This window comes from Myxocyprinus asiaticus, chromosome 9 (assembly GCF_019703515.2).
Source record: "Myxocyprinus asiaticus isolate MX2 ecotype Aquarium Trade chromosome 9, UBuf_Myxa_2, whole genome shotgun sequence".
Lineage (NCBI taxonomy): Eukaryota > Metazoa > Chordata > Actinopteri > Cypriniformes > Catostomidae > Myxocyprinus > Myxocyprinus asiaticus.
Genome location: NC_059352.1, coordinates 50831521 through 50848055, shown reverse-complemented (window position 1 = coordinate 50848055; position 16535 = coordinate 50831521). Strand labels below are relative to the sequence as shown.

At 39.0% G+C, this 16535-nt stretch overlaps 1 long non-coding RNA gene across 2 annotated transcripts in view; it reads left to right on the top strand.

Moving 5' to 3' along the window:
• LOC127446222 (uncharacterized) overlaps positions 1-16535 on the top strand; it is a 73658-nt gene that overhangs the window by 45782 nt on the left and 11341 nt on the right. The window contains exons 1-2 of one of the 2 annotated variants that reach the window (XR_007898168.1): positions 1788-2173; positions 3582-3677. This is a non-coding gene — a long non-coding RNA (uncharacterized LOC127446222). Of the gene's footprint in view, positions 1-1787; positions 2174-3581; positions 3678-16535 lie in introns of those variants that run through there. The other variant, XR_007898169.1, reaches the window with a different exon arrangement.

Genomic DNA, 16535 nt, shown 5'->3' with positions numbered 1-16535 from the left:
CCGAGCAACATAGAAGTCATGACAGTGATGAGACTTATACCAATTTACAATAAATATCAGATTTACACAACACAATTTAAAATCTAATATACACATAATTACACACAACACAATATACAAATAATAACATACAATGTACAGTATACAATACACACAATATAGAATACACATTATACAATAAAAATAGTATATATAATATATATAAAATATACAGTAGGTTGTATTGTACTGTACTGACAATCAGGCTGTCGGTTGATAGTAAGTTGCCAGTGCGTTGTTAAGAGAGAATATAATTTATGACAGTCCGGTGTGAGATAATAAGAGTAATAAAGTGCAGTGCTGATGTATTTGATCGTGAGAGATCAAGAGTTCAAAAGTCTGATTGCTTGGGGGAAGAAGCTGTCATGAAGTCAGCTGGTACGGGTCCTGATGCTGCGATACCGCCTACCTGATGGTAGCAGTGAGAGCAGCCCATGGCTCAGGTTGCTGGAGTCTCTGATGATCCTCCGAGCTTTTTTTCAGGCACACTGCCTGGTATATATGTCCTGGAGGGAGGGAAGCTCACCTCCGATGATGTGTCTGGCAGTTCGCACCACCCTTTGCAGGGCTTTGCGTTTGTGGGCTGTGCTATTGCCATACCAGGCAGTGATGCAGCCAGTCAGGATGCTCTCTACAGTGCTGGTGTAGAACCGTGTGAGGATGTGGCGGTTCACTCCAAACTTCCTCAAGAGTACATTATGTCATGCAGAACGGAGTACTATTTTGCAGCATACCTGATTTAAATAAGGGAAAGAAACTACAGCTTGTAATTCCTGTGGGTTTTTGTAAAGTGTTCTTGCAGTATGTGCATGATAATCCATTAAGTACACATCTAGGAAGATTGAAAACACTTCTTCGACTTCTGGACATGGCCTATTGGCCTACTGTTAGAGCTGATGTGTGGAAGTATTGTAAAGATTGTCAAAATTGTCAAAAGTATAAGCCCATGTTAACCAAGTTATCTGGATATCTACAATCCACACCAGTAGTTGAACCCCGGCACATGCTTGGAGTTGATCTAATGGGTCCATTCCCTAAGAGTGTCAAACAAAATGAACATCTCTTAGTTATTGTTGACTACTGTTACAAGTTGGTGAAGTTCTTACCTTTGAGAGTGGCGAAAGCTCCCCAAATAGCCAGGATCCTAGTACAGGAAATCTTTACTCGATGGGGCACCCCTGCCTATTTAGTGTCAGACCGTGGAGCTCAGTTCACCTCACAACTACTTTCCTTAGTCTGCAAACAGTGGGGAGTAATACAAAAATGTACTACAGCCTACCATCCCCAAACGAATATGATGGAATGGATCAATTGTAACCTAAAGACAATGATTGCTTCTTACATGGGAGATCAGAATCACCAATGGGATCGATGGTGAGCCAGAATTCAGGTTTGCAATTAATACCACTTTCCATGAAAGCACAGGTTTCACACCAGCCGAAGTAGTTCTTGGACACAAATTGAAGGGACCATTGGAGAGAGCATTGCAGCATTGCAATGCTAAGATTGTCTCGGTCCTGTTAACTATACTGTTTCTTTTCCTGAAAATGTGGAGACTTATCATGTGCAGAATTTGAAAACTTGTTATGCCTATGACAAGTTTCTTTCTGAAAGGGGGGTTATGAAACAGTTAAATGTTACTTCTGTTGTTATACTACTACCCACCATCAGGGGGCACTATTGTTTCTGTGGGTTAGGTTTAAATACAGGTATGTAGTAGAAGAAGAGAGAGTTGTTTGGTAAAGGGAACAAGTGGGTTCTCTTTGAAAAAAGCCACATTGACTGATGCTTTGATTGGGAAACATACTGTTTCATGCTCAATCAAAAAGGCTTTCCTTTTCCAACTTTTTTTTTTTTTTTTTTGTACCTAATGTTGCATTTGCTATTGCATGGTATATTTTAGAAATTGAAAGGACAACTGTGCCTGCATTATATCACATCGCCTTGTGTCATCTAAAATAGATATTACTCACGAGGATGGGACTAATTTCTGTTTGTTCCTGGAGTTAACATGTGGATAAGGGGATTTGGTTTGGACCGTTACTGGTGTTAAAGAACCGATTGCATCAACATCAACTACAAGGTTTCATCTTCCATCTACGGACTAATTCAGATAAGCTTCATCACTTTCACTGTATGCAACTCTTCAGTCTCAGATCAGAACTAATTCTTTTGTAATAATAATATTTTTCATGTATTTATTTGGGTTCATTTGTATGATTGGTTTATGGAATGTGTTACTTTAAGTTGTATTTCTGATGTACATTGCACTTTTGGTTTATTTATTTCTATAATATATTCTCATTAAGAAAATCAGTTATCTGTTATATTGTTTTTTTATTTTGAACTCAACCAGTTTAGTGATTAGTGATAATTTGGTATGAAGATCCCTCCAAAAAGAATTTAGATTTATAGTGAACTTTTGCTCATAGAAGTACGAGTTTATTATATAGTGACTTTGTCGAACTAGCAACGAAGGCTCAGGCTGTATTAAAACAATACACTGAATCCGTGGAGGAAGAAAGTAGTTCAACTCACAAGAGTGTTTTAGGGACGAAAACCAGAAAATGTCTTGAGATAAAACCTTGAACGATGACTTAAGGTGTGGTAACCGTGGTATAAGTGGAATAATTGACTCCAGCCCATTGAATTATTGAAAAATATTGCACGCTCGAGGTGTAACGGTCACTGTGCTTCATGTCATGCTGTTTTACCACCTCGGGGTGTGCATTATTTTTCAATGATTCAGGGGTCTGTCGTCAATTATAACTCACTTATTAATTGGAACAATGTTAATTATATGCCAGTGTCACACATACTGTATATACTTGTGTTAAGTGCATTTGTGTAAAATCACTGCGTAATGCACACTCATAATGACTGTTAAAACAAACGTTTGACTGTATCTTATTGCCGTGTACATCTACTTGTGTTATATTTGCTCAAAACCCTGCATGTTACTAATTAAACGAATTTAAATAATGCTCCAACAGTGCAAGCAATAAAACACAGTCAGTCAATCTTCAGCCTGACCCATTATTAGATACTTTAATACTGCTAATGACTATTAAAAATAGCACTGCAACAACGATTTTTGTTTTTGGTATTCAAAGGTACTGAGTGCACTGCAAGTCACAGCAATAGTAGTAATTTTATTAATATTTGGCGAAGAAAAACACTTAAGATCCATAAGATTATTCTGTGATATGACATTAACTAGCTAACTATTTAGCAATTTTTACTAGATGCTAGCTAGCTAGACTTAACAATCACTAATACCTACATCTGCAGCCTTTATGAATTTTGCAGTTTAATGTGTGGCGGTCTCCTGGCTTTATTCACCTGATAGTTTTATACAGATCAATAATGTCTGAACAAACTGTATATCCATTAATGTTGCTGAATTAAGATAGGAGAACGCCAACAATTTGTAGTTAAGGTTACCCTGTAAAAAAAAAAAAAAAAAAAAAAAAACAGTCCTTGTAAAAACTCAGCACAGTTTTGTGAAATTCTAATCAACTTAATCTGAAATTTAATTCTAGGTGTGTGACTGAGGTTGCGGCTGGCACTGATGGACAGTTTTGTAAGAGACAAGTTAAATGAATGGCAGCTTGACAACCCGGTAGATACCTTTAAAGGTAAGTTAATTTTTATTGAGACATAATGTTGAGATGTTACTATTAAGTAAAATTGACTATTTATCTAGCTACATCTATGATGCAATATGAACTGTGTTGTAGCCACATGTTTAGGGGATTTAACACATTTAAAAGAGTAAGCCTTATCAGTGTTTGATACCGTTAAACCTTCCCCAATTTTCAAATTGCCTAGGTAATTAAAATAATAATTTCATAGGGAGCTGGAGCATTGTATTCATTGGGTTGGTGTTATGTGAATGTATGTACCGTATGCTGCCACAAGGTGGCCACACATGACTGTGACCCACAGTGCTAAATGCTCTACCTTTTTTATTTTTTTACATTTAGATCATCACAAAACTTCGTGCAGTTATAGTTCACATGTTTGGCAGTATTTTAAGTTACTCCAAAATGCTGACTTAATGAAGCTCTAAGATAAAAATTACAATTTCTTCCTAATTATTTTTGGTGCTTTATCAACAGTGTTTACCTTCATAATCTCTAAACTTGACCAACCCATTTTCTTGAAATTTTAAAAGGTTTACTTTTAGTTGGTACCAAGTATTTGATTCAATATGATTAATAAGCCTTTAGTTTTGGGTATGTATGTAACCCGGGTAGGGTTATTCTCATTTTATTTATGGTTGGTATTGTTATTCTAAGATGGGGATAATATTAACATAATGTGCTTTTAATGAATAAGGTTTATTATGGGTTTTGTTTCTTGTTTATGAAATGTAGAAATAATTAAGTATGTTTCTTTAAGAAGTAGTACATTAAGCAAGTTTGTTTGTAATGTACTTGTTAAAAAACATGTTTTTTGCCAGCACTTTGTTCATTTGATTGATTGGTCGTTTATTTAGTTTAATCCCGCCTGTATGAGGGGATATGGATTGTGATTGGATATAGGAGGAGAGAGAGAAGATGGCTGATCAGAGAGAGAAGTTATAAGATTTCCTCATGCGTTTACAGGAAAGAAAGTTTATTTTTAACCACTTACCCAGTGTGTTAAGTTCAATCTCGTAAGGTGAAAAGCGTTTATGACACTGTTTATGTGAGTGATTGCTTTTATTTTGTTTATGAAAATTTAAATAACTTAGTTTGAACCGAGTTAGCTGCAACACGAAGACATGTGAGTTCATCAGAGATCAAAGTGAGAGAACTGTGTGCATCGAAGAGTATTGGAGTGATCTTTAAACATCGATGGAGTTTGAATAAACTACAGACGTCGAGAGAGAGAAGATTTGCCGTTAATTCAGCGGACTGCTGAGAGTGGTTATGGGCAAATCGCTGATCTACGTGGAGTTTGTGGATGATCGTTTGGGTTTGTTTGGATTCCAAAGAGGAGTTCAGGTGACATTTATTTTATTTGGTGTGCTCTTTAGAGTGAAGAGGCCATGTGTATGTTTTTAAGGCCACAACGCTCTCAAGCCACTAACAGGCCTGCAACGAGTGTGTGTGTGTGTGTGTGTGGTGGGGGGTGGGGGGTGGGGGGGCCCACAAATAACTATTGATTGTTAACATAATTCAGTAGAGATTTATATTTTCATTTTGGAAGAGTAAACTGTCATAAGGTTGAAAACTCCTACTGTTTATTTGGAATTCTAATTTTATTTAATTCCAAGTGCGCTGATATATTGTGAAATATTGATTTAATTTATTCATTTAACAAAATGTGAGCTGATTAATAGTTTCTTTGGGAATATTTATTGTGAACATTCATTTCTTTCTTGCAATTTTATTTTTACTTTATTGTATTGTAAATCTGGGACATTACTAGTAAGAATATTCATTCAGAAAGAAGGCAATACAGTCATTTGTATTGTTAAAGGGACACATTATTTTTTGTACCGGAAAAGACAGACAAGTCATTTATTTTATTTTTATTCATTCTACTTGTGATTAATAAATATAATTCTTATTTTACCTTTTGTGTTGATGGAAATCTTCATATTTTAGGGTAATCATATTACACCTAAAAGGGAATTTGAGTTATTCATTTAATTTGTCATAGTAGTTAATAGGATACTGGAGGGGATTTATATTTTTAAAGTTGAGAGACACACCGTAGGACCTCGGGTGCTCCGCCCATTTAATGGTTAAGGGTAGGGGGCTCTACACAATTTGGGGGCTCGTTCGGGATATGTCCGTTCTGGTATCCTGTTAATGGCAAGAACAGAGTTAAACGTTAAGTGAATACAAGAGAATTGATACTTATCTGACTGACGTTTCAGCATGGCTTTTGAAAGTAACCCTTTATTGCTGCTGAGTTATCTGAGTGGTGTAAGGAAGCAGCAGTTGCAGAAAATCATGCCATCTTAGTGATGGGAGTACCTGCAACCACAGAAGTGACATGTATAGAAGAGACTGTGCAGACTATAAAAGCCCTAGGGAGAGTGCATGTAAGAGACTCTAGGGTAGGACCCACACCGGGTACAGTATTAGTCCTATGTGAGTGTAGGGAAGTCCTTGACCCTGCATATGATCCTCCAGAGCTACAGAAAAGTGAAGGAGAAGAAACATGGAAGGTCATAGTAGCTCCTGTTGACGTTACTGCCTTTGAGTTCACTAAGAAACTGACAAAGTTCTTAACAGATGAAGGGAAATCTATGGCTGACATCCAAAATGTATGCTTTCCAACCAGTCCCAGTTCACCTGAATCGATCATTCGGGCAGTGGGAGAACTATTAGAGAAGACAGCTAAACAAGAAGCTTTTTGGGCATGGTTCCAACTCCGAATGGAGAGGAAAGTTTAGATAACTGGATAGAACAAGCCAGGTTAATGACAACGGAAAGTGAGTGTTCTGAAAAGGGAAAAAGGTGGCAAATAATGGAATGTTTGAAGGGTCCAGCCCTTGACATTGTAAAAGCTGTTCGATTTCCAAGTCCGGCGGCCACTGCTTCTCAATACCTTGAAGCTTTAGAGAACGCCTTTGGAACCTCTGTGTCAGGAGAGGACTTATACTTCGCCTTTCGTCTCTTGCGGCAATACCAGGGTGAACTTTTATCTGACTTGAATAGGATGGAGAAATCCTTGACAAAATTAGTGCAGAGAGGAGGGTTGACACCTCAGACAATGGACAGAGCATGGATCAGACAGTTACTTAGAGGTGCAGTTGAAGCTGACATGATGCTCCTACAGTTGAGGCTGAGGGAGAGAAAAGAAAAGCCACCTAGTTTCTTAACATTGATAAATGAGATAAAAGAAGCTGAGGAGAACAAAGCTGCTAGACATAGAATCAAAGCAACAGTAAAGCCAATACAAATAAGGCAGGATGATAAAGTAGAATCTTCTGTAGTCAGACAACTCAGAGCTGAGATTCAGGAATTAAGATCCAGATGGGATGACCATACAACAAATGTATCTGCTTCAACCATGAGTGTAGAATACAAAGACAAGCAGGCTACCAAACACTGACTTTTTCTGCTATCGTTGCAGGGAGGATGGACATATAGCTACCCAGTGCAAATCACCAGAAAGTACAGCTCAAGTAATACAGAAATTGGTACGTTCCCTCTGAAAATCAAAGACGGAGAGACTAGAAATGATGATAATCCTAGTGGATTAGACTGTTTCTCCAAACGGAATCAACCTGATGTCAGTGGGTCAAGCCCTATTCCCAGAAGATTAATGGGGCCTGCATCAACAATTGCCATTGAACTGAATGGATGTCCATGTAATGTGCTACTGCATAGTGGGTCGCAAGTCATGATCATATTTGACGAATGGTATTCAAAGTAGTAGTCACATGTACCCATCCAGCCACTAACTGGACTGTTTATCTGGGGACTAATTGAGACTACCTACCCGTACCAAGGATACATAGTAGTGGAAGTGTCATTCCCTGTTCCAAAGACTAGAGAAAAAGATTCTGTTGGCATTCTCGCATTGGTTTGCCCGGATCCACAAGTTCCTCTGATAATTGGAACCAATGCAAGCTTCTTTCAGCACTTGACTGCTCTGTCATAAAACTGATGTAGCATGCATAGCTCACTCATTGAGAATTCAGTCATCACTCCCAACATCCTGTACACGGCAGATACCAGGGAAGGAGGAAGCGATTGATGTAGCTGAGGGACTAGTAGAATGGAGGGGGATAGGAGCCTTAACTATTCTTCCAAGGATTGAAAAGTATGCCAGTTGTAAAGGGGAGCATTGTGACACAGCTGAGGAAGGAAATTCTCCTAGAGGAAACGGCTGCAGATAGCCAACATCCAGCTGAACTGTTTATCCCTCCCACAGTCTTGTCTTCATTAGACATGGACATTAATATTTTCAAAGTGCTGATTTGTAATGAAACTGCTAAAGGCATTACCATACCGACAGAGACAGTGATTGCTAACGTCTTTCCCACAGACACAGTTACAGTGGCTCAAGGAGCTCAGTGTACTTCAAAGAGGGTAGATTCCAGAGTTTTCTAGTTTGGAGAGTCTCCTATTCCTGCAGATTGGAAGAATAATGGCAAGAAAAGTTAGTTGAACGAGGAAACGTGTTCTCACTTGAGGAGTGGGATGTGGGATTTGCAAAAGATGTGAAGCATAACATCCGACTAAATGATTGCTGACCATTTAGAGAAAGATCCAGACGTATCGCACCAGCAGACATCAGTGATGTGTGGTGTCACTTAAAAGATCTATTAGCTGCAGGCATAATAAAGTCCTTATGCTTCTCCAATTGTAATTGCCCAAAAGAAAAGTGGAGCAATACATGTGTATAGATTACCAGACACTGAACACAAGAACTATTCCTGACCAGTATACTACTCCCAGGATAGATGGACAAGGAAAAGACTGCATTCCTCTGGGTTTCTACCAGTTCAAGCGCATGCCGCAGGGGATTACAGGTGCTCCCGTTAGCTTTGAGCGCCTAATGGAGAGAGTGGTTGGAGAGATGCATCTTCAAGTTATTGTGTATCTGGGCGACCTCATTGACTTTGGGCGTACGTTAGAAGAACATGAGGAGAGGTTGCTGAAAGTGTTGGACCGACTGGAAGAGTACAGACTCGGTGTCTATAGACAAGTGCCAGTTTTGCCAGCCGCAGGTTAAATATGTGGGGCACATTGTAGCCGCAGCTGGAATCTCCCATGATCCGGAGAAGGTGTCCGCAGTGTCTAAATGGAAAATGCCACATGACTTAAAATCTCTGAGATCCTTCTTAGGATTCTGTGGATTTTATTGGCATTTTATACAGAACTACTCAGCTATTGTGAGACTGTTGACCGAATTGACCAAAGGATATCCACCTGTGAGAGGAAAAACAAGGTGTTACAGAAAAGGAAGTCCTATAATGAATCGCAGTCATTTGGTGAACAGTGGGATGAGACATGCACTGAAACATTTCATAACATCATTCATTCCCTTACACATGCACCAGTACTGGCATATGCAGATCCAGCTAAGCCATATGTCCTACATGTTGATGCAAGTTTAAGTGGCTTGGGTGCCATGTTAAACCAAGAACATCCTGAGGGGCTGAGACCGGTAGCCTATGCAAGCCAAAAACTGAGTAACACTGAAAGGCGATATCCCATTCATCAGTTGGAGTTTTTAGCACTGAAATGGGCTGTCGTAGACAAATTTCATGATTACCTTTTATGGGGCAAAGTTCACTGTTAAGACAGATAAAAATCCCCTAACATAAGTGCTGACGACTGCAAAGCTAAGTGCTACAGGACATAGGTGGCTGGCGGCTCTGGCTACTTACGAGTTTAGTCTTCAGTATAAACCAGGACGCCATAACATTGATGCTGATGTACTGTCGCATTATCCTGAGCATACTGACCTGTCACCTGAATGGCTGGACATACCTCAATCAGGAGTGAAAGCCATCTGTCAGCTTACAGATTCTCATACCTGTGATGAATCTGACAGTAGACTGGTGGATCATTTATGTGTCACTCAAGAAAGCATTCCCTGTGTGTATGTTTGTCCAGTTCAGTTGGAAATGGAACACCAGGAGCAATTGTCTAAATCAGACTTGAGATGTGGCCAAGAGCGAGATTCTCTCATTGGACCTGTAAAGCAGGAAGTAAGGCAAAGTACTTACTGTTACAAAGAGTTGTAATCCATCTGAGAACCTGTTAAGACAACAGGGTGAAAAGTTGGTGATCAGACATAACCTTTTGTACCGATGTACAAAATGTCCCTGTGGACGAGAGAAACAGCAGTTGGTCTTACCAGAAAAATATCACATGCAAGTGCTACAGTCTCTTCATGAGGGAGGTCACCTTGGGATTGAAAAGACCACAGAGTTGTGCAAAGATTGTTTCTACTGGCTAAGAATGAATGCTGATGTGGATGACGATGTATTGTTAGAAAAACTCTACCACAAAGGTCTGCTTACATGAATCACATCACAAGCAGTGGTCCTTTAGATCTAGTCTGCATTGACTTTCTGTCCATTGAAACAGATTTGAAAGGGATTGGAAATGTTCTAGTAGTCACAGACAATTTCACTCACTATGCCCAAGCGTATCCTACAAAAAAACAGAAAGCAGTAACGGTAGCAAAGATCCTTGTAGAGACGTTTTTCATACATTATAGTTTGCCAGCACGCATTCACTCTGACCAAGGGCGTGACTTTGGAAGTAAGCTGATCAAAGAACTCCTTGGGATTATGGGAATTCTTAAATCCAGAACATCGCCCTATCATCCTCAAGGGGACCCACAGCCTGAGTGCTTCAATCGGACACTCCTATCCATGTTGGGTACCTTGGATCCTGCCAAAAAGAACAGATGGAGTCAAAGCATCAGTCTATTAGTACATGCATATAATTGTACTAAAAATGAAACTACTTCATACTCTCCGTATTGTCTGTTGTTTGGTTGAGAGGCCAGACTTCCGGTAGATGTGTGCTTCAGTACTGCAGATAGTGGGGATAAAGGGAGAACACATCACCAGTATGTTGAAAGACTGAGAAAAGAACTGCAACAAGCATTTCAGTTAGCCACTGAAAACTCTCTGAAGACCCAGCAGAGAAATAAGAGACTGTATGATAAAAAAGTGAAACACCAGATTCTGGAAAAAGGAGACACTCTGTTCATTAAGAATCTTGCCAGTACGGGAAGGAATAAGTTAAAAGATCGCTGGAACTCTGTACCTTACCGTATCCTGAAAAAGGTGCCAAACTTACCTGTCTATAAAGTGAAACCTGAGACTGGGACGGAAGGAGTCAGGATGTTGCATCGAGACCATTTGTTACCTGTGGGAGATGGTGTGAGGATGTACTTACCTAATGGAAAGGAGAAAGGTCAGCGTCATATGGTAACCAGGTCCTGATCGGTGAAAATTGCAGAAAGAGAACAAGTGAGAAACAAATAATCTGGAACAGAGCATCGTGAATCAGTAGATGTTGGCTCTGACATGATGAAAGTAGCTTGTATAACTACTATCCAGCTCAGGAAAGCAGGCAGTTCATACAATTGCTTGTGCCACCAGTAGAGTCTAAGAGGAAAGAGATACCATGAGAAGAATCAGAGACTCCTGAACAAGGGAAAGTGGTGGGAGGAGATTCAATAGCATGCGATGTAGACATAATCTCTCAGCTGAATTCTGATCAAGTGGAGGATTTAGAATTAGAAGGGAGGAGAAAATCAGTTTACTGATGTTCAAAGACAGACAGAAGTGGAAAGAATTGAAATCATCCTAAAAGAGAGAGAAAACCAGTTAGAAAATGGAGTTATGATGAGCTGGGATAGGCCATTAACTTCAGTAGATAGGGGTATGGTAGTGCAGACTCGAGAATTCACCAGAGTGAAGAGTAATTGCCAAACGTTATGGTGTCATCCTATGGCTCAGTGTGGTAAATGTGCTAGTTTGAGTAACAAACCAAAATCTAGAGTCCTAGTACAAGTGTAGTGGGTGTTAGTCTCATGGGGACATGATACTCTAGAAGGGGGAGAGTGTAACCTGGGTAGGGTTATTCTCATTTTATTTATGGTTGGTATTATTATTCTAAGATGGAGATAATATTAACATAATGTGCATTTAATGAATAAGGTTTATTTTGGGTTTTGTTTCTTGTTTGTGAAATAAAGAAATAATTGTGTTTCTTTAAGAGTTACGTACACTAAGCAAGTTTGTAAAATGAAGTTGTAGGCATTTTATTATTTTTTTTAAGTAGGTAAGTTTCTCCACCAGACACTTCTGTGTTTCAGACCTGGCCTTTGATTTTTGTATTTTTGATGCCACTGACCATGTGGCTAATGGCAGGGTAGATAAGTCTCTCGCCATTGCTGAAGCATTGTAAGAACTGTCATGCTACAAACGTGGATTAATAATGGCATATACATGCTTCCGCTGCAGACAAGTAATACCTGGTCATGCGAAGGTTCATTTTGTTCACTTGAGGGCAGTGCATGGCATAAATAATGCTTCAACATTCTTTCAATGCTGTGAAGATGGTTGCAGGCGGACTTTTGGATACATTCGGTCTTTCAGAAGGCATCTTCTTCAGCATTCAGTCCCAGAACAGCATTACGGCACTGAGCAGCATTCCAGGAGGTGGCTTAAGAGCATATGTGCAGGGCCTCTCAGTTTCTACAAATTCAGAATGCAGAAATTTCAGATCCTTTAGAGGCTCCAACAAAAGATAATGAAGACTGTGATTACTGGGATGAGTTGGAACCAGAAACCATAACAGAGCGAATAGCTCTGTTTTTGGCCACCCTTAAGTCCAAACAAGCACAGACATACAGTACAGTCAGCTTTGTTGTCCAGCAGACATCAAGCTTGATTTCAGACATTATCGGTTCACTTCAGAGGAAGACTTTGTTTGGAAAATTAGGTCATAAGGATGATCCAAGGTTCGAAGAACTTGTCCATGATTTTGAAGCAGCAGCAAGTCCATTCAAAGGATTAGACTTTAAACAGATGCAATATTTTGTGAAGTCAGGCAACTTCATTCACCCTTTAGAGGAAGATTTGCCTGGAGTCTCCTATGTGCAGAGATGGGACTCCGCTACTGGGACAGTTCGACAGGTTGCAGTTCAAGATATGTTTTATCGTGTCCCACTGAAACCTCTCTTGACTAAACTGCTTGAGATCTCTTGCATTTTGGATGCCACCTTTACCTGGCAGCAAAGAAAAAATGAGTCCTTTTAGACTTCTATGATGGTGAGTATTGCAAACAGCATCCTCTCTTCTACAGCAAAGTGTCTGTTCCACATTTTTTGTACAATGACGACTGTGAAACAGTCAACCCACTTGGTTCAAAGGGTTGTGGTGCACAAGTTGGGGTTCCTTCATAATCAATAGTCTCCTCCCAGAGTTTGTCAAAACTCTCGTCACACTTTCTGGTTGCAATTTACAAATCAGACGATGCCAAAACGTGGAATGAGAGCAGAACACTAACAAGTCATAGAGGATCATGAGGTCAATGGTATCTCCCTCAACACACCTCACTTCAAGGGTGAAATGCTGTTCTCAGTTGCCCAGTTGTGTGGGGACAATCTTGGCTATAGATGCCATTTTTGGATTCACTGAGAGCTTCTCCAGTAATTACTTCTGTTGGTGATTCTAAATTGGCCATAGGTGTAAGTGTGAGCAGGCATGGTTGTCTGTCTCTTTGTGTAAGCCCTGATATTGACTGGTGACCTGCCTAGGGTGTACCCCCCTAATATCAGCTCGGATAGGCCCCTGCGACCTATCTTTATCTACAGTAAAGGATATAGTACGTATAGATAATGGATGGATGGATGTTTGAAAGCAAAAAATATTAAACCGTAATCTGTAAATGAGAAAACACAATCTTATCAAAAACAACAACTAAAAAACGACCCAAAGAATAAAATCTAAAGGAGAAACAACACAACTGAAATCAGTTGTCCAGTTTTGATTATGTAACTCGGTCAGGCTTTTTTCACTCTTGGATCCATCTTTGCTTTCATGGTTCAGTTCTTTCTTTCTCAGTTCAGTGTAAACACAAGGGCATGACTGAAGTTATTGATGGCTAAATTGGTCTGGTGTTTTATCGACAGCCTTTTTAATTAGCACTAGGGATGTTCATCATATCCTGTGTATTCATGAATAGGAGCTTCCAAACAATGACATTTATTCACTTAACACTGTGTGGGTTTGTGTGATTTAATGTTAATGACAATATCAACATTAAAGTAATATTAACAAGAATAATATTAGTCCAAACTACTATTTCAAATTAACTTTTTAGTTTGAATACAAATTGAATTTGTTTGCCTTTCACATATTTGCATTTAGTCATATTTTGCAATGTTTATACATTGTTTATTCTTTGTATGCAATAAATGTTTTGGTGATTTTTTTTTTTTTTTTTTTTTTTTTTGCATTTTGATACTTCCACAAAATAAGCTTGATAACTTAAATGTCGTTTATATTGCAACACTAAGTGACTGATGTGTAATAGGTGGGGACCAACATAATTGAGTACTTAAACGCAGAGGCCAATCAACCATTTCCACACATTGTGTGCTTGGGGGATGAGACGACGACGTGCCAAGCCTTCACCATTATTTCAGGCCACACCATTGAAACTGAGTCTTTGTTTGGAGCTGTGGACCTGCGTTTCAAGACATTTTTTTTGTCTTTGACATTAATTACACCAAGCAGTGCCTCCCCACATGGGAGTTTCTGCAGCATGGCGTGTACCATATTGATGGACATGAGTCCTCATCTGTTAAGTTTTTGAGGACATCAGTTTGTTCAATCTGCATTTAGGGTGTGTGTAAAGTTTTTTTGTAATGTGTTTAAAGAGGTTATTTGAAATGTAAAAGTTATTTTTTTTAATATAGTTAGGTGCTGTGTGTTGTGCTATAATGCACTGTGGATGTGACTTTTTTTTTTTTTTTTAAGAAGCTGTTCTATATACTGGTGTTTTTATCTACGTGGGGTGGGGAGGAGGTATTGTATTCATGCATGATTTGTTTTGGCAAAAAAAAAGTTAATCATTAAATACACATTTACAGTGGCCTCTTTTTGTATAGTGTGTTTGTAAGATTATGGGAAATTATAAAGTACACAACTATAATTAATATATAATATACCGTAATTATTATTATTGTTATTATTATTAAATATAAAAGTAGCAAGGCAATGAGTCTGAAAACAAAAACCATTGTATGTGTAATTTTAACCCAGCAATAGAGTTAATTTTACTCACTAGGTTGGGTCAAATGAACAACCCACCATTGTGGGTTAAATGGTAAAACCCAGCACTTGGATCAAAGCAACCCAGCACATTCTGTCCCATAGTTACCTAGCGGTGAGGTTAAGGTTGGGTTATTTTTTAACCCAGCAATTTTTTTAGTGTACGAATCATATGCAATACAAAGGACTGTAGTTATTTATATAATAATCATATTGTATTAGTAGATAGCATGTGCCCCGTTTGTTTTTCTTTGATATTATTAAAGCATTATAAAGTGAATCTGGACTTTATATGCATCAAATGATCATGTCTTGTGCATGCACTCTTTATATGTACAGCAAATTTTAACAATGGATTTAACAAATAAAAAATATTTGTCCTGCATAAAGTGAGATAGTGTCCAATATATATATATATATATATATATATATATATATATATATATATATATATATATATATATATATATGCCACTTTATCCCAAAGCAGAAATCGAAAGCAACAGGCGGTCGACTGAGTGAGATAATTCCGCTATGAAATTCTCTATGTGAGAGCAGAAATCTTTACCAATCAAATGCTCAATCGTACAGTGGAGGCATGAAAGCAGAATGCTGCGTCTGCAAATTAGGACACTGATCTGCAAGATCATACATGTTTATTGGTTTTGATGCAAGGTTTTTGTGTGTGTGTGTTCGCCAGGATTCAAGAAATAATGCTTTGCCAGTATACAGTATTATTAAGCTTACATATTCAACTGAGGGTGCTCTAACGTTCGCAACCCAGTAGAAACGGGTCTGTATCTAACTGGTAGCTGCACTGACATGATAGCAACAAGATAAATTACTTATCTATTAATTTATTATCAAATAGTAGTGTAACCTACTAGCTCACTTTTTGCTGCACTACCATGTTCGTGTAGCATATCCTGGCGCTCTCTGGCAATGTGACATACGATTCCAAAAGGAATATTTGCCGATTCTCACGGTCTCTCCACACTCCCTTTCGATTTCCTCGTTCTTAACTTTGATTTGTACTTAGCATTTATTTAGGCTATAAGGTTTGCAACGTCACTAAAACAATGTTAGAGCTCCATAACCTCAAGCCTATTGCTTCCTTTCACAGATTCCCAAACCAGCATATCACGAAGTGCATTCTGGGTTGAGCGAGCGGCACTGAGCGGCCTGAGCGAGCGGAATCTTCAAAAAGGCGCTCTCCGCTCAGGTGAAATTATCACCGCTCCACATCGCTCACATGCTCTGCCCTGTACACACTTGAATAAAGATCATTTTTAAGGAAGGACTTAAGTCATGATAACCAAAATAAGTACTTTGTTGTTTGAAGGTTTCAATGAAATTTATAAGGAGTAAAAAGTATGATTGCTTTCACTGGCAATGTAATTGAGTACAAGTAGCCTGTTCTCAACAGTACTCAAGTAAAGTATAAATAACACTTAAGTAATAAAGCACGTTTTGAGTACAGCATGTGGAGCAACGCACAACGCACCCCACTGAGAGCGAGAACCCCTAATTGCGATCGTGAGGAGGTTACCCCATTTCACTCTACCTTCCCTAGCAACCGGGACAATCTGGTTGCTTAGGAGACCTGGCTGGTGTCACTCAGCATGCCCTGGATTTGAACTCATGACTCCAGGTGTGTTAGTGAGCGTCAATACTCGCTGAGCTACCCAGGCCCCCTGTGAGTCACTTCTAAAACTCGTATTGTAAGGCAAATACT